The sequence below is a fragment of the Falco cherrug genome, chromosome 9 (assembly GCF_023634085.1).
Source record: "Falco cherrug isolate bFalChe1 chromosome 9, bFalChe1.pri, whole genome shotgun sequence".
Taxonomy (NCBI): domain Eukaryota; kingdom Metazoa; phylum Chordata; class Aves; order Falconiformes; family Falconidae; genus Falco; species Falco cherrug.
Window position 1 is genome coordinate 10770815 of NC_073705.1, and position 16588 is coordinate 10787402.

Here is a 16588-nt window from a genome sequence, read left to right on the forward strand (position 1 = left end):
ACTGCCTGTGGGACTGCTGCCGGGTGCAGGGGGGGCTCCGGAGGTGCCGTGGGCTTGGGGTCCCCCAGGAGCTGCAGGGCTGGCCCCGAGCTGTCACCCTGGCCTAGCCAAACTCTTTCTGGGTCTGTGATGGGTCTGGCCTGTGCCTGACCCTCACCTGTGTGTCTGGGCTGTGTCTGCTTCAGCACCCTCAGCAACTCTGGGGGGTGGCATCACTGCAGTGGTGGTCCAGGAGCCACAAGACCTGGGCTGTGGCCAGGTCTGTAAGCCACGCACTGCGTGACATGGGTGAACATCTTCTCCTCAGGCTCTGTTCCTGCTGGACCTGGGTTTGCATAGATTGTGGACATGCCTCCTCCGGGGTCCTGATCACATCTGCAAACTGCTATGTGAAGCTGTGGTCCACACCAGGAACAGCTGGAGCGGGTCTCTGCTGTCTCCAGCTCCTGCCAACCCACCTCACCTCAGTCCCTCCACACTTGGGATGACTGTCAAATCCAGGTGGCAACGCCACATAGTCAATGCTCATGTCACCCGGCTTCTATCACAGGCACCAGGGTTGGACCACGGGGGGATCCCCACTGCCAGAGCCTGGTGATGGGGGGCTTTTACCAGGAGCGGGGTGCTCCTGGCCCTTGCCTGGGCTCAACCTGGGGACATGCCTAGCCCCCAAGGTGCCCCGGGGGCTGCAGGATCTCGTCCTCTGTGTCCTCAGCTATGTGGTTTGGGAAGAATCCAGTCACCCAGGTCTATTTGTAGTTTCTGTCTTCTCCTGCCCTTCTCACGCCCTTGGAGGCTGGGCTGCATGCCCAGCTAACCCCCTTAGAAAAGAGCTGCTCTCCCAGCAGAGCAATTATCCGAAATGCCAGCAGGAACAGCCGCATCTTGGCCACCCAGCCTGTACGTTTTGTGCTTTTTACTTTTCTTCCCTGTCACGTGGTCAGAAACTGGTCTGCCCATCACAGGTCCTTGCTGCCCTGGGCAGTTTGCAGCAGCTCCAGCACCCAGAGTGCTGTCAGACCACACTTTCTGCACCCACCATCCTGCTTTTGCCAGTGCAAATCCCTGGGAGACAAACCAAGGATGTGATGACCTGGAGAAGGCTCCAGGTCCTGGGGTCCTGCATGGGCAGCCGGGCTGTGCAGGGCTGTCTTGGCTAAGGAGGTACTTGGTGCATTCAGACCTGCGAGCTGGCGCCCAGTACCTCCTGCTCATCCCTCGTTGTCCCTCGTTGTGGGTGTTCTCCTGCCCCAGACCATCCCTGTGCCTTGTTGTCGCAGTTCTGCCTGTAGCCCAGGCTCTAGCTCACCAATGCTTTTCTCCTCTTGGCAGAGATAAAACTGCCTCCTGTCTTAGCGGCATCAAAACTGCCTCCTGCCTTAGCAGCATCACCTGGCGTGTGCTCAGTGCTCCCTGTTCCTCCTCCCTGGCTGTGGCCGTGGGAGAGTTTCATTTTCTGCTGACACTTGAGGCACAGTGGAGCAAAGATCCACCCCCGGGGTGTCATACCCTCTCGGGGGGTACAGCAGAAGCAGCCGTGAGTGAGCCTCTGCCACACCATCCCAGCTCGTTCCTGGGGGCATGCTGGGGCCACGGCTGTGCGAGGTGTCCCCGACATCTCCATCATGGGGGGAATCCAGCACAGCATCCTGGCTCTGCTCCAGTGTCCTGCCAGGTCCCTGCCAGGTCTGATGTCTCCCTGTGGCCATGACCCCAGGCTGCTGTGGGTGCTCACCGCTGCCTGCGCAGCCAACCCAGCCTCTTCCAAGGTACAGCTGATTGAAGCCAGATGCTCCCTCCCAGGGAGACCCTGAGCGATGGGGAGGGGTGGGGCTCCCAAAATTCCTGCTTTTCTCTGCAGCTGTGTACCACGGCAATGGTGACTTTACTCCCGACATTACATAAAGAGGCAGCTGCCGGTGGCGGATATCCACCCTCTTTTCTCACTCTTGGAGACGCAGCTGTCAGGGACCAGAGCAGGGGTGGGGGTCCTGGCCAACACCCTGGGGGAACCACAGTGCCAGTGCCCTGAGACCCAAAGAGTCACCTTGTGGGACACTGATGTGGTGGTGGGTGCAGACACGGTGGAGGTGGCCCCCTCCTCCTGCCTTGCATTGGGGGCACCTCTGGTCACCCTTCCTAGGAGATGGGGTCACCCCAGGCAGGGGCAGGCTGCTGAAGGGGCAGAAATGGCTGTACGGGCAGAAAGCCTGGGCTGCAGCCACATCCAGGGAGCAACCAAAACCCACCCACACAATGACACCGCTCTGCCCCACTCTCCCCAGCTGTAGACAAGGGCTGGGCGCGTAGACAAGCACGTCCCCACGGCAGGGAGCCTGGGCTGCTCTGTGTCTCTTCAGTTGCAACAACCCAGCATTTTTCCTTCCTTCATGGCTCCCATTCGCCCTGTGGCTGGATCCAGGGGCCAGCACAGGGAGCAGCGGGTCCTGCTGCCCCAGAGCCTTTCCTGGGTGTGTGCCCCCCGTTCCCCCCCAAGGCATCCCTGCAAGGGTCCAACAGATCCCACGAATCTGCCATTTGTGGGCATGTCCAGGCAGGCAGGTTTGGTTTCTTTTGGCTACTGAGAACAACCTCCTGCCCATGGAGGAGGTCTGGGGGTGTCTACAAGCCCAAGAAGGCACCAGGTAGGGTCGTGGTGGCTGTAGGGATGTCCCCTGGCCCTTTTCACTGTGGAGAAAAAAAATAAACTGTTATCAAAGCTTCCCATTAAGAACATGACAGCAGGCAAGGCTGCCTGTGCTGCCTGCGCCAGGGCATCCTGCAACCGCTCTGGGCATGGGTCATGTTCACGGCCATGCCTGTGTGTCCTACAGATGGGGATGTGTACAGAGCTGTGACACAGCAGGAACAGCCCAGTGCAGGCAGGATGTCCTAGCCCAAGCTCCCCAGACCCAGGTACAGCCTCCAGCCACGAGGACAGAGCTGCCACAGAGGGACTGGTGCTGGTCAGGCCCTGACAAACCCCATGCAGATGCCTTACATCACCCTGCCTATGAGGAAGGTGTCACAGATGACACCAGTTTACTCCATGTCATCCTTGGGGATCTCCTCACCATGCTGCTGTGGTCCTGGCAGTGGCAAGTGGCACGGGTGGGCAACTCGGGCAGGTCCGTGATGGAGGGGAACAAGGGAAGCAGGAACCCAGCAATGCTGTACTGAGATCATGCACCAGCTGCGTGGGCTGACTGTCCCCCTCGTGCTGTTGCACACACATGCATGACAAAATATTTCTTTATATTTACCATTGGGGGTCCCCAGAGGTGATGTGATGGGCTCTGAGTAACTTGAGCCAGTTGAAGATGTCCCTGCTCATTGCAGGGGCGTTGGACTAGATGATCTTTGGAGTTGCCTTCTAACTCAAACTCTTCTACAATTCTCTGATTCTGTGCAGAGCTGGGGGGGGTGAAGGGAAGCTCGGGATGACCTGTGCCATGAGCAGCGCCGTGGGAAGGGCTGAGCATGGCGTGTGCTGCGGGTGCAGTCAGGCTCTGCCCGCAGCAAGAGCGTTCCTCTCTGCAGGGTCTTGTGCAGTTTTGTTTTGCTTCATTTCTACAAAGGTACTCTCAAACCACAACAGCTTTTCCATCCCCACTGAAGATGAACAACTCCCAGATGGTGCTGGTCAAACTGGGAAAGAAACAGGCTTTTTTGTCCTGTTGGCTAAACAAAGAAACCCAAAAGACATTGCCTCAGCCCCCAGGGTTTTGTTTAGCTGAATATGAAAATATTTTGCGTTCTTTTGAGTTCAGTTTGGGCTTTTTAAGCACACTTTTCTTTTTTCTTCTGCTGTATTTAAGGCCAGTTGAAATGAAAAAGCTATTTCTAAGTAACACAGAGAAATGGCCCTGTCCTGGTGCTCCTGGCATGAGCTCTGCCATGCAGAAAGCAACACTTCTTTGGGATGCTTCCAAAATCTTCATTAGATCTTAAAATCTTCATTAGTCCTTAGGTTGAAACACTTTGCAGGGGAGACCTGGTCCCACAGGCAGATCAGATGTCACTCTGTGCTGGGCCAGGACCCATGGTCTGAGTTCAGAATCCCATCTCCTGCGAGGGATATGTCCTGGCCAGCTTGGAGAGAGCTCAGCTGGATGGGCAGGAAGGTATTATCCAAGAAACTTAATGATTTCATCATTAAATATTTAATATTGATAGCTTAGGAAGATAATAATTTGGCTTGTGAGAGACATCCCAGTGCTGATGCTCCTGCACAGATGCAAACACCTTCTCACTGGTGGCCATGTGGCTGGTCAGTGCTGGTGGCTACTGCTCCATGCCAGGGTGCTGGGCTTGTCCTGTGGGGATGGATGAGCCCAGTGCCCTGGTTGCATCCCTGGCATCCCTGTGTCCAGGGCAACCAGAGTCACTCAGCTGATTCTGGTGGGGTTCTTGGTGGGATCTGCAGGGACAGATGTGCTTTCCATGCTCTGCACCGCCCAGGACATCTGGACGTGTCAGCTCTCATTTTGCTTCCCTGTCCGAAGTCCTAAGGGAGTTTTTCCAGCCCAGCCGTTTTTCACATTTTCCTCTGATGAGTAGGCTGTTGCACTGCTGCCAACTCCCAGAAAGTCATAAATCTCCCTGGCCCTTCTAAAATCATTAAACTAGGAGGAAAAAAAAAAAAAACAACCAAAAAAACCCAAAAGCAGCTTTTTTAAACAATGCTTTTAGGAGAGGGCGTTTATTCTTCTCCAGGGTCCTCAGCCTTCATCACTCCCGTTGCTCAGCTTTCCGCTGCAATGCCTGCCTTAAGTGGGAACTTGGTATTACAAAACCAAAGGAGCTGTGAAAACCTAAATATTGCAAAACTTATTTGGCTGAGAAGAAAGGCAAAGCCATTGGGGCTGTTGGGGCTGCAAGGTTGGGAGCAGCTCACCCGGCAGGATCCGACACCAGTAGAAATGCCCCAGTTGCTTCATGTCCCATGGGATGGCTGCCAGTGGAGCCTGAGGTGGGGGGTTGCCTCTCCCACAGTGGCTGCACCATGTCCTGGGGACAGAAGGAGCTCAAAACCCACCCGTCCATGCTGCCCCAAGGACTGTCCCTGCTCCCTGTGGCTTTTCCAGGGATATCCACCATTTTTCTGGAGCTGGTAGCTGGTGTTCCTCCTCCTGCCTCCCAGTGGGATCAGCAGCTTTCCCCGCTCACAGGATGTCTGCATGGCAGGCTCGGGATGGGGGTCTGCAGGACAGGAGCTGTTCTCCCAAGTCCCTTGCTCAGGTCTCCAGTCCCCCAGGTCCCTCCTGTCCCCACGCACCAAGGTGGCACCCAGCTCCTACTGCTGTGACCGCAGGGGCCGTGCTGGCTGGAGGCATCTACTGGCAGGGTGATGCCTACAGGGTCAGGGCAGCTTTTGCCATCCCTTCAGCTGCCAGCCCAGCTGCAGGGCCAGGAGGTGACTTACCCTGTCCCTGATGTGTGCCAGCATCAGGCTGTGACAGCCACCCTGGCCCAGCCACCTGGGTGGCACTGCAGACTACTGCTGCAGCTCGAGAGCCGCTGGGCTGCCCCAGCACAGCCCAGGTTAACGACCACCCTCAAATGACAGCAAAGGGGGGGGGGACATCAGCACAGACACCAGCCTGCCAGCATTCATGGCATTGCTCTGGGCAGATGCTCAGGGATTCAGGCACCCCTGGAGAAATCCCCATCTCAGGTGCCCATGGGGGCACAGGCACAGCAGCACGCCTGCAGCCCTATGCAGCCAGCGGTGCCAGGCTGTCCTGGGGCCATGCACGCTGTGCCTGTGCTCACACCATGACCCTGCCTGTGGTCACGCTGTGTCCATGCTGACACCGTGGCTGTGCTCTCACCGCGCCAGACTGCAGCCCCTGCCCCGCATGCCGAGCCTCCTGCTTTCCCCACTCGGCTCCTGGCTCCCCAGCAAGGCAAAGTGGAAGGAGCCCCTCCATGGGCAACAAACCGTCAGGGCTCGATGTCCCCCACTCCAGCCCAACCCACCCCATATCCACCCACATTCCCCCATCTGTGTGCGACAACACCCTGGCTGCAACGAGCATCGTCTGTGCTGCGGGCTGAACCTGCACCACCAGGCTGGGGCAGGCACCTCGTCCTGCAGGAGCCTGGGAAGAACAGGCCAGCTATAAAATTAGCCGGAGCTTTTATTGTTGGGGTATTTTTACATGCAATGGAAAATACGTTGCTGGAGGGAAAATCCAAGAGGTCTAGGCCAGCCTGTGGGATAACAGCATACCTCTATCCTGTGGTGAATGTCCTGCTCACCCCTGGGTGGGATGCAGGGGTGGGATGCAGGGTGGGAGCTGGCTGCAGGTTGCAGCCAGTGCTGCAGCAAGGACCTTGAGGTACTGAATCTGCCCCCCAGGATGCACCCAGGGAGGTGAGTGAGGAGCAGTGGGGGCTTGAGGGACAGCAGGGATGGATGAGCCCTACCTATAGGCATCACAGTGGCCATAGGGTCCTTGAGGAACTCTGGTGGGAAGGGACCTTCCTATCTGAGCAGGATGGGATGCTCCAGCCAGAGAAGATACAACTGTAGGTCAGGAAACTCAGGACTGTCCTGGAGAGGCCAAAGAGGGACAGAGCCACCAGCCCTTCCAGCGTGTGAAGTGAAGGTGGGAGCCGGATTCAACCCAGCCTACAGTAGGCAGGGGTGCTGCGGTGGCAGGAGCTCCTTCTTGGGGGATGGTGCTGATGCTGGAGGTTTGCCTTTGCCCAAAGGGAGGGTTTTTGACAAGTCCAAAGAGGAGGAATCTGCTGAAGGATGTAAATACACAGGAATTGGGAAATCCCTTTTGCCTCAGGAAATCCCCCAAGCTGAAAATAGGTGGAGACAGGGAGAGAGCTCAAGGGAAGAATCACATCAGCTTGCCATCATCTTCCTCATCCCTGGGCACCATGGGGTGGCAGGAGGGGATGGTGGGGGCCACCATGGCTGTGTTACCACTGGCTGCTCCCAGGCTTATTTGCTCAGAGAGGTGTGTGCCAGCCATGGACACAGCTGGACCCTGAAATGGTTATTTTTTAAACCAGTGAAACTTGTATCTGTGAAGATCTTCCTGGAAAGCTTAAACCCAAGGATCTAAGCCTGGTTCCCTAGTGAGCGTCTCACCACAAGCTGCCCAGTAACTCCCAGGGGACCTTAGTTATTCCAGACACTGGAAATACTGTGGCTCCTCGCACAGACACTTGCTGCTGAAGCCACGGGACCCCGTGTCCATCCTCTCCCCTCTGAGCCGCCTTCCCACCCCATGGGTGCAACGGTCCTGGCAGGGTGACAAGAGGAGCCTGAGCTGCATCCGCAGCCTGGGACAGGGCTCAGGGTCTCCGTCCCCAGCCCACGCGCCTCTGGCTGGCCTTGGCCGGGATCTGGCAGCCTCTTGGCAGCTGTCCTTGGCCCCGGTTTGTGGAAGTCCTGCTGCGGTCAGGCACCCATGTAACCACAGGAGACCTGAAAGTGCTGACCCTGGGGCTCACATCCAAAGAGAGGTGCGTGTGGAGTGTCGGAAAGGGAAGCTGAATCATTTAGTGAGGCATGAGTAAGCCTTCCTATACAACAAGGTGGGGGCAGGACACAGTGGCAGCTGAGCAGGCTCCTGTGGCAGTTCGGCTCTCAGATCAGCCCTCAGAAAGGCTGAGCAGGGTCCTGCCGTGGGAAGGTGGAGTTGTGGGGTCCTCCCTGGGCTGTAATGTGGCTGTCTGCTCCCCCATGGGCTCCATGGGCTGAGGGGGACAGCCTGCCTCACCGTGGTCCTCACCACGGGCTGCCGGGGAATCTCTGCTCCAGCGCCTGGAGCCCCCTCCTGCCTCCTCCTGCACTGACCTGGGTGTCTGCAGAGTTGTTGCTCTCACATCTTCTCTCATTTCTCCAGATGCTGCACGGCATTTTTTACCCTTACTTAAATACATTATCACAGAGGAACCACCACCTTTGCTGATGGGCTTAGCTTTAGACAGTGGTGGGTCCATCCCGGAGCCAGCTGGAGCTGGCTGTGTCCAACATGGGGGCATGTCCTGGTGTCTTCTCACAGAAACCACCCCTGCAGCCCCCTGCTTCCAAAACCTTGCCATTAAACACAAAGCAGTCCCAAGGACACAATGTCCCCCTGGCAGGAGGGTGACCAGGCTGGAGCAGAGAGGGGATGCGCTGAAGTGGGATGCTGTTGCTCATCCCCACCAGCCTCTGCCCAGCTCCCATCTGGTTAGTGCTCACCAGGCAGGGTCCTTTCTGCTTCCCACACGCCTGGGCTGGTTTCAGCTCTCATGAGGACTCACCAGCCTGGGCAGCTCCTCCGACACCTGGCGCAGGGTGTGTTTGAGGAGCTGGACTTTGCCAGCTGGTCCTTGCAAAGGAGATGGGTGGCTGCTGGCTGCTGCATGTGCCTCTGGCAAGCCGCTCGCACCTCTAGTCTCTGTCAAATTCCACACTCATGCAAAACACTATTTTTCTGCACTGAGGGTTTTTCAGCCCTGCCCTGCAAATTTGAGATGAAAAAAGCATTCCAGGAAAGAAAGATTTTCCCTGTGGCAGGGCAACATCTCCCTGCAGCTCCTGTCAGCAGCACATGAAGGGATGATTGCTCTTCCACACCACAAAAAAGCAAAATCCAGCTGAAGCTGGAAAAATTGCATTCTAGTTTTATCCAAGTCACCTGCTGAAACCTGAGAGCAGGAGTGAACCTGAAGGTGGGATGAGCATCCTTCTCACGCCCTTCCCAAGTACAGCCCCATCCCTGTGGCACAGAGGAGGTCATTCTGCCAGCTTCCCACAGATGAACTTGGGTGGGGTTTTTATTATCCTTTTATCCCAATTACAAAGCACTATCTTATCTTAAAAGGGCAGGGCGGTGGCTTTGAGGGAAACATTAGCAGTCCGGAAGGCCTCAAGGATTATCCTAGGACACAGCTATTCTCCATTTCCTTTCCCCGCCTGGTGACTCCATCAGCTCCACAACCTGCTTCAGCCTCAGGGATGTATGTTTAACTGGTGCCACCTCAGGCATGGGTCCTGCTTGCTTTTCTCCACTGCAGCACATAACATCTGCCGTGGGACTGTCTGTCTTCAAAATACTTTGCAAGTGTGAGTGAAGGAGGGAGGCTGGACTCCGTGCTGAGGCTGTGACCTTGTTGCCAGCTGGGATGCTCCCAGAGCCAAGCAAGGTGCTGTGCCACGGAGGCTGGGCAGGGGATGGGGAGCAGTCCCTGACCTGCCTCAAGCTGAAGAACTCGCTTTTCGTTTTCCAGAGGCTTGCACTAAGCCAGCTGACCTTCTTGAAGCGGGCTGAAGAAAAGCCACAGAGATATGTCTGTTTTGGGGCAGGAACAGGTAACCTGCAGCACTGGTGTGCATTTGAGGGTGTCCATCTGCAGCTGGAGAGATCCCTGTGCATCCTCGGGAGCATCCAGCTGCCCATAAATGGTACTGTTTTGTAGTGTATGGAAGAAGAGGAAATGAATGAGGCTCTCAAGGGCTTTCTGAGAGCTTCACAGCACATGATTTTCTTAAATTGCAGCTGGTGGCATCTCATGATGAGCTCAGAAGCTTCAGTTCTCCCTGAAAGCAAATAAAAGTTCAGTTTTGCAATTACGCTCAAAACCTGAAAAGTGTAACTGAAAATCTCTGCAGCTCACAAACTTTTTTTTTTTTTAATTTTAATTTCAGGATTTGGGGTTGTCTGACTCTCATTTTTGAGTCGTTTGAGAAAAAAAAACCTAAAGAGAGATGGGGGAGCCAGAGGTGCACCAGTAATTCAGCAGGAGGGTTCGTATGAAAGACCCCAGCGTGGACAACAGTGGTGAAGCAAGAGGGTTAAATGAGGAAGAAGAACGGCTTTAATAAATTGATTAAAGCTGATTAATTCCCTCCCTGGCCTGGGTATGGATCAGTTCAACAGCCTGGTCACAGTAACAGGTGATTTCATGGCAGCTCTACAGAGCTCATCCCTGCTCCCCAGGCAAGCCCTGGGGTGCACTGGGTTTGCTGGAAGGAGACAAGCCCAGGCTCTGGAGGGCTGCTGGGAGGTGGGTGCTGAGGCAGTGTCTCCAGGAAAGCAAGCTCCCAGTGGTGTCTGCCCAAACTGGGAGCCACATTTATCAAGCACTGGAACGGGCTGCCCAGGGAAGTGGTGGAGTCACCATCCCTGCGGGTATTTAATGCCATGCGTCCTGCAGTGCAGACGTGGTGCTTAGGGACATGGTTTAGTGGTGGACTTGGTGGTGTTTACAGTTAGACTCAATGATCTTAAGGGTCTTTTCCAACCGAAATGATTCTACCCCGTGCCCAGATGTCAGTGGGTTTGGGTAGGGATCCTGCGGGGGCAGGCAGGGCTGCAGCCTGGGGCAGCCAGCAGAGCCTGGGCAGCAATACGGGGGAGGAAGGGCTCACCCAGCTGAGCCAAAGGGTCACAGCGCCCTGTCTCCTGCCCAGGTGCTGCAGCAGGTCCCTTCCCTGCCACCCCTGCAGACAGGTCCTTGCAGACAGCCGGGTGCATCCCAGGCTGCTCCCGGTGCTGCCCTCCTTGCCATGGCAGTCTGTCCTGCAAGTGTCATCATCTGTCCTGCCTGTGCCATCACGCTGGCATTGCTCCTGCTGCAGACAAGGGGTCTTGCTGCCAGGAGCTGTGACAGCTTGAGGCAGGAATAACGACAGCCCATGACGCCCCCCCGAGCCCCCCTTCAGAGGGGGTCTGTGCTGTTCCCTTCACCACCAAGGACTCGGGGCTCCAGGAGCGTGTGGGAAGTGACCTGGGGAGCTCACTCCCTGGTGCCGCTGGGCAGTGCAGAGGATTTTCAGCTAAGTCAGCCGTGTGACAGTGGGAAGTCCTTGTCCTGGAATGAAGGATGCTCTCCAAATCTGGGAATCAGCACGGATGGCTTTGAGTCACCTTCTGCTCTCTAGCAGCCGGCTGGCTGGGGCTGCATGCTGGAAGCCCACCAGGCAGGGAAGGAGCTGGCTGCCCACACACCAGTTTGGTGGAAAGAGGATGGGAAAACACCATGTGGACTAAGGCTGGGAAGAGAAAGCGTGTCACACTCAGCCGGGGCTGGAGCAAGCCCTGGTGTTCTGGCAAAGGAAACTGCTCTCCAGAGATTTCTTGTTGTATTTTAGGATGTGGAAAGGACTGAAAAGATGCCCACTGGCTGGAGGGTGATCCTCAGGGCTGTGTACCTTTACACAGGGACAATAACCATCTAACCACAGGAGAGCTAAACGAGAGATGCTAACACAAACCCTCCAGGTTACTTGGATTCTTCTTGCAGGTCAATGCAATACCCAAGAATGAAAACACAGGCTCTGTTTGAACCTTCAAGTGGCAAATTGCCTCATGCAACCAGGTTAAATGTAAATAAATTGGGGAATAAGAGACCACTTCAGGTCAGAAAGTGGTGTGAGTTTTGGGGGAAAGTGGATTGCAGTGCTTGCACATACCCCAGGTGGAGGAGGCATGGCTGTGGGCACCCCCAGGCCTCCCCATGCCCTGCCGCCCGTTGCTGCTCACATCTGCAGTGGCCCCATGGTCCTGCTTACCTCCAGACCTCGGGAAGTTAAGCAGCAGCCCTGGCAGAGGGTCCTATACAGCCGCCCCCAACAGCCCCCTGCTTGCTTGGAGCCCCTCTGATGTCTGGTCAGGGCTCAGCAGGGGCAGCCTGCATGTTTTGGCATCCTGCAGGGGAGCCCATCCTTACCGTGGCTCTGCATGAGGATGCAGTGGTGACCCTGGGCACACCTCTGCCCTGGGGCCACAGCATGGGAGAAGGATGCTCTGCGAGGGGGTCCCATGTCCCACACCGGGATCTGCAGCCTCGCGCTATGAGTTTGGGGAAACAGCTCATCCGGCACCGTGCCACAGCCGCCTGAGCAGGGCTAAGGGCATAGATGCCTGCCAGCCTGCAGCGGCTCCACACTGCAACGTCTGCCCTGTGACCAGATGCCTCTCTGTCATCTGCCCTGTCATGAGAGGTCTCCTGGCAAGGCAGCTGGAGAAACTGGTGGGGCTTTTCTGGAGAAGCCACCTATTTCCTGGCTGCTTCAGTGCCAGGGCAGCTGGCAGATCCCTGGCCGTGGGAGCCCCCCCTGGGCTGGTATCACAGAGACGCTGCCCTGGGAAACAGGAGAGGGAGAAAAAGATTTAAAAAGTAAGACAAGACCGGAGACTTGTACTTGGGTTTGATCTTCCTTCCAGGCAAGTATCCTTGCCAGGAGAGGGATTATAGCCTTGGATACACTGGTCTCCTTCCAGTCCTTCCGTGCCTCTAGGAGGAAAAGCTCTGGGCTTGAAGCTGCAGCTCGAGTACATTGGGGAGTTTCCACCCGCAGGATCTAGAGGCAAAGCCACTGGTGCAGCAGGAGATGCCCTCAGTCACACTTTGGTTTGTTGCACCCCCTTATTTTTGTCCTCTATCAATGGAAACGTTGGTTGGATTCACATCTTCATTACCTGCAAACTCAGGAAACCCCGCTAAGTGCCTTGCTGTGGGCTTGCTGGGTGCTGGGACTGGTGTGGGCACCCCCAGCTACCTCTGGCCCCCTGGCCAGCCCTGGCCTAGCTCTCACCGTGTCAGTGACACCGTGCAGGTGGAGATGTGAGTGGGCGCACCCCAAGCAAAAGCATTGTTCTTGCTCCACTTTGACATGTCTCTGCTGGGCTGTGGGGTGTGATTCCCCAGCAGGACAGGCTGCTGGAAGGTTTTCCAGTACCCCACGCAATTTTGGGACTCCTTCAGGTAAGGCAACAAGATACTGGGGGGAGAGAGTCAGCACCAGTAGTTTAGGAAGGCCAGATGCCCAAGTCCTTTGGTTGGTGCAAGACTCAGCCTGCCTGGAGGTCCCTGAGGAAGGGACAGATCTGGGCTAGCTGGGTGGCTCATCTGTGCTGGCTTGTGCTCTCTGAAAAATACAGCTGGTTTCTCAGCTGAGTGCCCAAGGTTGGGTCAGTCCAGGTCCTGATTCCATCCAGAGCTGCAGAGCTCGGCCAGGCTGCACATGGCCCTGGAGACTGGGAGCTGGGATGCTCCCAGTCAGGACTGAGACTGGGAGTGGGATTGGGGTTGGAACTGAGAGCAGGGATCCGGGATTCCCCCTCCCATGGACCACAGCAACATGGCCCTGGGAGCAGTCTCAGCCCAGCCCATGACCGAGGACCAAGTCCCTACTCTCATCCTCTGGTTCATGCGCTGCTTGGGAGCTGCCCGTGAAGCAGACAGGGACTGTGCTCCTGCTGGGGACACCTCTGCAGCCTCATGCCATCCCAAAATTGCTGCTGGCTGCCACAGGGACAATGCTGTCCCCCAGCTGATGTTCTCCAACCAGCCCCTCTCTCTGCCTGCTGTTCCTTGCCCTGGGTGTCTCTGCAGAGCAACTGTGGCACCTACTGCCCTCCTGTGCTCCCTCAGGAGCAGGTTGGGACAACCCTGGGGCTCCTATCAGGGCTGATATCAGTGTTTCGCTGTAGCAGCTCTTGAGTGCATTGTGGAACTGCTTGTGCGTTGCTCGTGGCTGGCCCACGCTGGTGGCTCATCCTAATCCCAAGATTCTTGAATGCTCCTGGATGCATCTCCCCTGCACTCGCTGCTGGCTGAGGAGCTTGCAGACAGGAACAGAAAACCCTGTCCCAAATCCCTCCCTTTGGACCCCGGCACGTTGCAGTGTCTGCAGGCTCATTCCGTTCTTCCTGTTATTTCCCAACCACATATGGAGCTGCCGTGCCGCCCACCAGTGCTCCCAGATGTGCCTCCCACCCGTTGCACCCAGATGTGTTTGTTCATATTTAACAAAGACACTGAGAAGCCCTGAGCCCCACCACCAGCAAACCCCACCACCCCCAGGCACTGCTTCCCAGGGCCAGCCAGCAAGTCCCTTCTCTTGCTCCAGTTTCTCCACTAACCGCCCATTCAACCCAGGCAGCCCTCGCCCAGATGGCCCCACCTCAGATGCTTTTGTTGGAAGAAGTGGATTAGGAAAACCTCTCCTTTGTCTGGGAAAGTGGCTGTCCCACACTGCTTGGTGACTAACTCACTCACCTTCTCGGCTTTGTTCCCCACCTGCTGCTTTGCCCCCTCTGTGACTATTTCATGTCCCTTGTGAGTCCCACAGGGTGGGGACAGGCTTTGTTGCCCAGCTGGGGCAGGGCTGCCACCAGGACCTGTCTTTCTTGGGAAGCTTGTGCCTGCTGCCTCTCCTTGGAGCAAGGGGAGGAAAGCCCTGTCTCCCCAACACCACTGAGTTTGGGTCAGTGTCCGCATCAGCTGCAGGGGATGTAGAAATACATCTGAAGAGCCTGCAGATGCCTCAGGTGTGCTGGTGGCACACAGCTTTACCTGGGACTAAGCTCTCACAATTTACCCAGGGATGGGGTGAGCAAAAGGCACTGGCACGACTGGGAGCTGGGGTTCCTGACCTGGTTTCCCTTTGCCTGTGACATCCACCCACTCCCTTGGACCCCCTTCCCATGCCACATCTCACAGGTACGCCTGGTCCTTCGCTGCCTTGGCCCCATAACGGAGGTGACACCCCACATGCAGGCTGTAAGCACACAAAATCTGCATTAAATTGTGGGGATTCTATTGCTGCTGCACAGCAAACCCGGGCACTGCATCTGATTGCTTATATGGTTATTTCAGGCTACTGCAAGAGTCTGGTCATGCTGTGGGTCTCTGTCCCCTCCTGCTATCAAAGCAGACCCCCTAAATCTTCACCATGCACCTCTGTCCCTGGGGATGCTCAAGACAGGAGGAATGGATGGAGAGCAGCCCTGTGGAGAAGGACTTGGGGGTGCTGGTGGGTGAAAAATTGGACATGAACCAGCAAAGAGCGGTCACGGCACTGGGGGCATGGGGGCAGTGGGATGTCAGAGGTGCTGGACAGTTTTGCTGTTTGCTGGCGCACAGGGTGCCGAGAACTGGCATTGCTCTTCTCCCACCCCTGCTTTGCTTTGCAACACGATGTCAGCAATGAGGAGCATTTCAGGGTGCAGGGAGGCAGCTGGGTGGCAGGGTGGCAGGACAACCAGGCTGTGCTGGGCTGGCTCCCCACACAGCTGCTTATGCATTGAACCTGCTCATTCAGGCAGATCCTTTGCTTCACAACCTGGAGTCCCGCAGAGGTGACATCTGTTCCAGCCTTGTTTTGCTGGTGTCCAAAATCCATGTGTCCCTGGTTTCCTCAGAGAAACAAGGCTGCACTCACCTTCTCAGGGCATTGGGAGATCCCCTGCCCCATCTTCTGTTCTGGAGAAAGCCCTCCCTGCCCCTTGCTTGCTTTTGTGCCGCTGAATTAACTGAATTAACTCCATGCCTGGAGTTCATTTCATGCTTCTTGCCAGGCATTGCCCGCCTGGGGTGGCCACTTTGTCCCAGTGTCTGCTCCTTCCCGGGGACAGGTCTGTTCTCCCTGTGAGTGGCTGGGGCTGCCTGCACGGTGTGGGCTGCCACCCTTCCCTGCCCTGCTCTCCTCAACAGCGGTGCCTCCTATAAATGGGACACAATGAGAAACGAGAGCCCGTGGGAGCCCCCCATCACTGGGACCCAGCAGCCAGTGCCTGACCCTGGCTGGGCTGAGCTCAGGACAGCGGTGTCGGTGTCTCCCCACCTGAACGCCCCACCACGGAGCTATTTCTCTGGCTAGACGTGGGTTTGCACGGCTCTTGTTCCCCCTGCACGGCTGGGAGCATTCCCAGCCCAGCACATCCCAGCTCTTGGCGCCTCCCAGTTTGTGCAGGAGGATCAGTCTCCTGGGACACCAGCGATCAGCCAGGGCTGGGCACAGGCTCCCTCAGACCTCAGCCCCCTCTGCCCCTCGGGGCCAGGCAGAGGGTGGCAAATGCCACCCTGTGAAAAGGAGGAACAGCCCCTCCTGCAGCGGGAAGAGATGCAACCCCCCTGCTCCACGCCACATACGGGCAACGTGGGAACAGCGTGGCTAAGTCTGCGCAAGACCAAGGTTTGGAAGACATCCACATCTCCACTCAAATCCCAGGAGGGTCCCACCACACGGAGTGGGTGTGCCAGAAAGGCACTTGCTCCAAAGTCCCCAAAAGCAAAATACAGATGAGGAAAAAGGGACCATCCCTAGCCCCACAGGGCTCTCCCAGCCCCACCTCTGCTCACTAACATTCAGAAAAGAGTTTTTTTGGTTTCTTTTCAGTCTCTGAAGACATCTTCTCGCTGCTTGACCAGTCTAAAAGAGAAACAGGAGGCTTGGCAGCTATTAGGAAAGGGATTAAGCACAAACCAGAGATCTTTCTGCCTCTGGGTTACTCCCTGGTGCGGTTGCACCTGTGAGGGTTGCAGATATGTGCCTCAGAAACACTGGATGGGTGAAGAAGGTGGCAAGAAGAGTTAGGAATAGACAGATATTTGCCTGGGGAAACTTGAGAAAGTCTTTAAAGTCAAAGCACTTCAGGAAGGCAGTGGAAACCATGGTCTGCTAAGCCTCAGAGCTTATATGGTCTCCTGTGGTATTAGCAGTAGCAGCAAAGTGGAATAATTTTCTCACATGAATCAATACATTCATGTTTTGGAGTTGATTGACACAGGTTTTCCAGAGGTAAAATGCTTGATAAATTGAAATGAGGAGGTAGGCACACCTGCA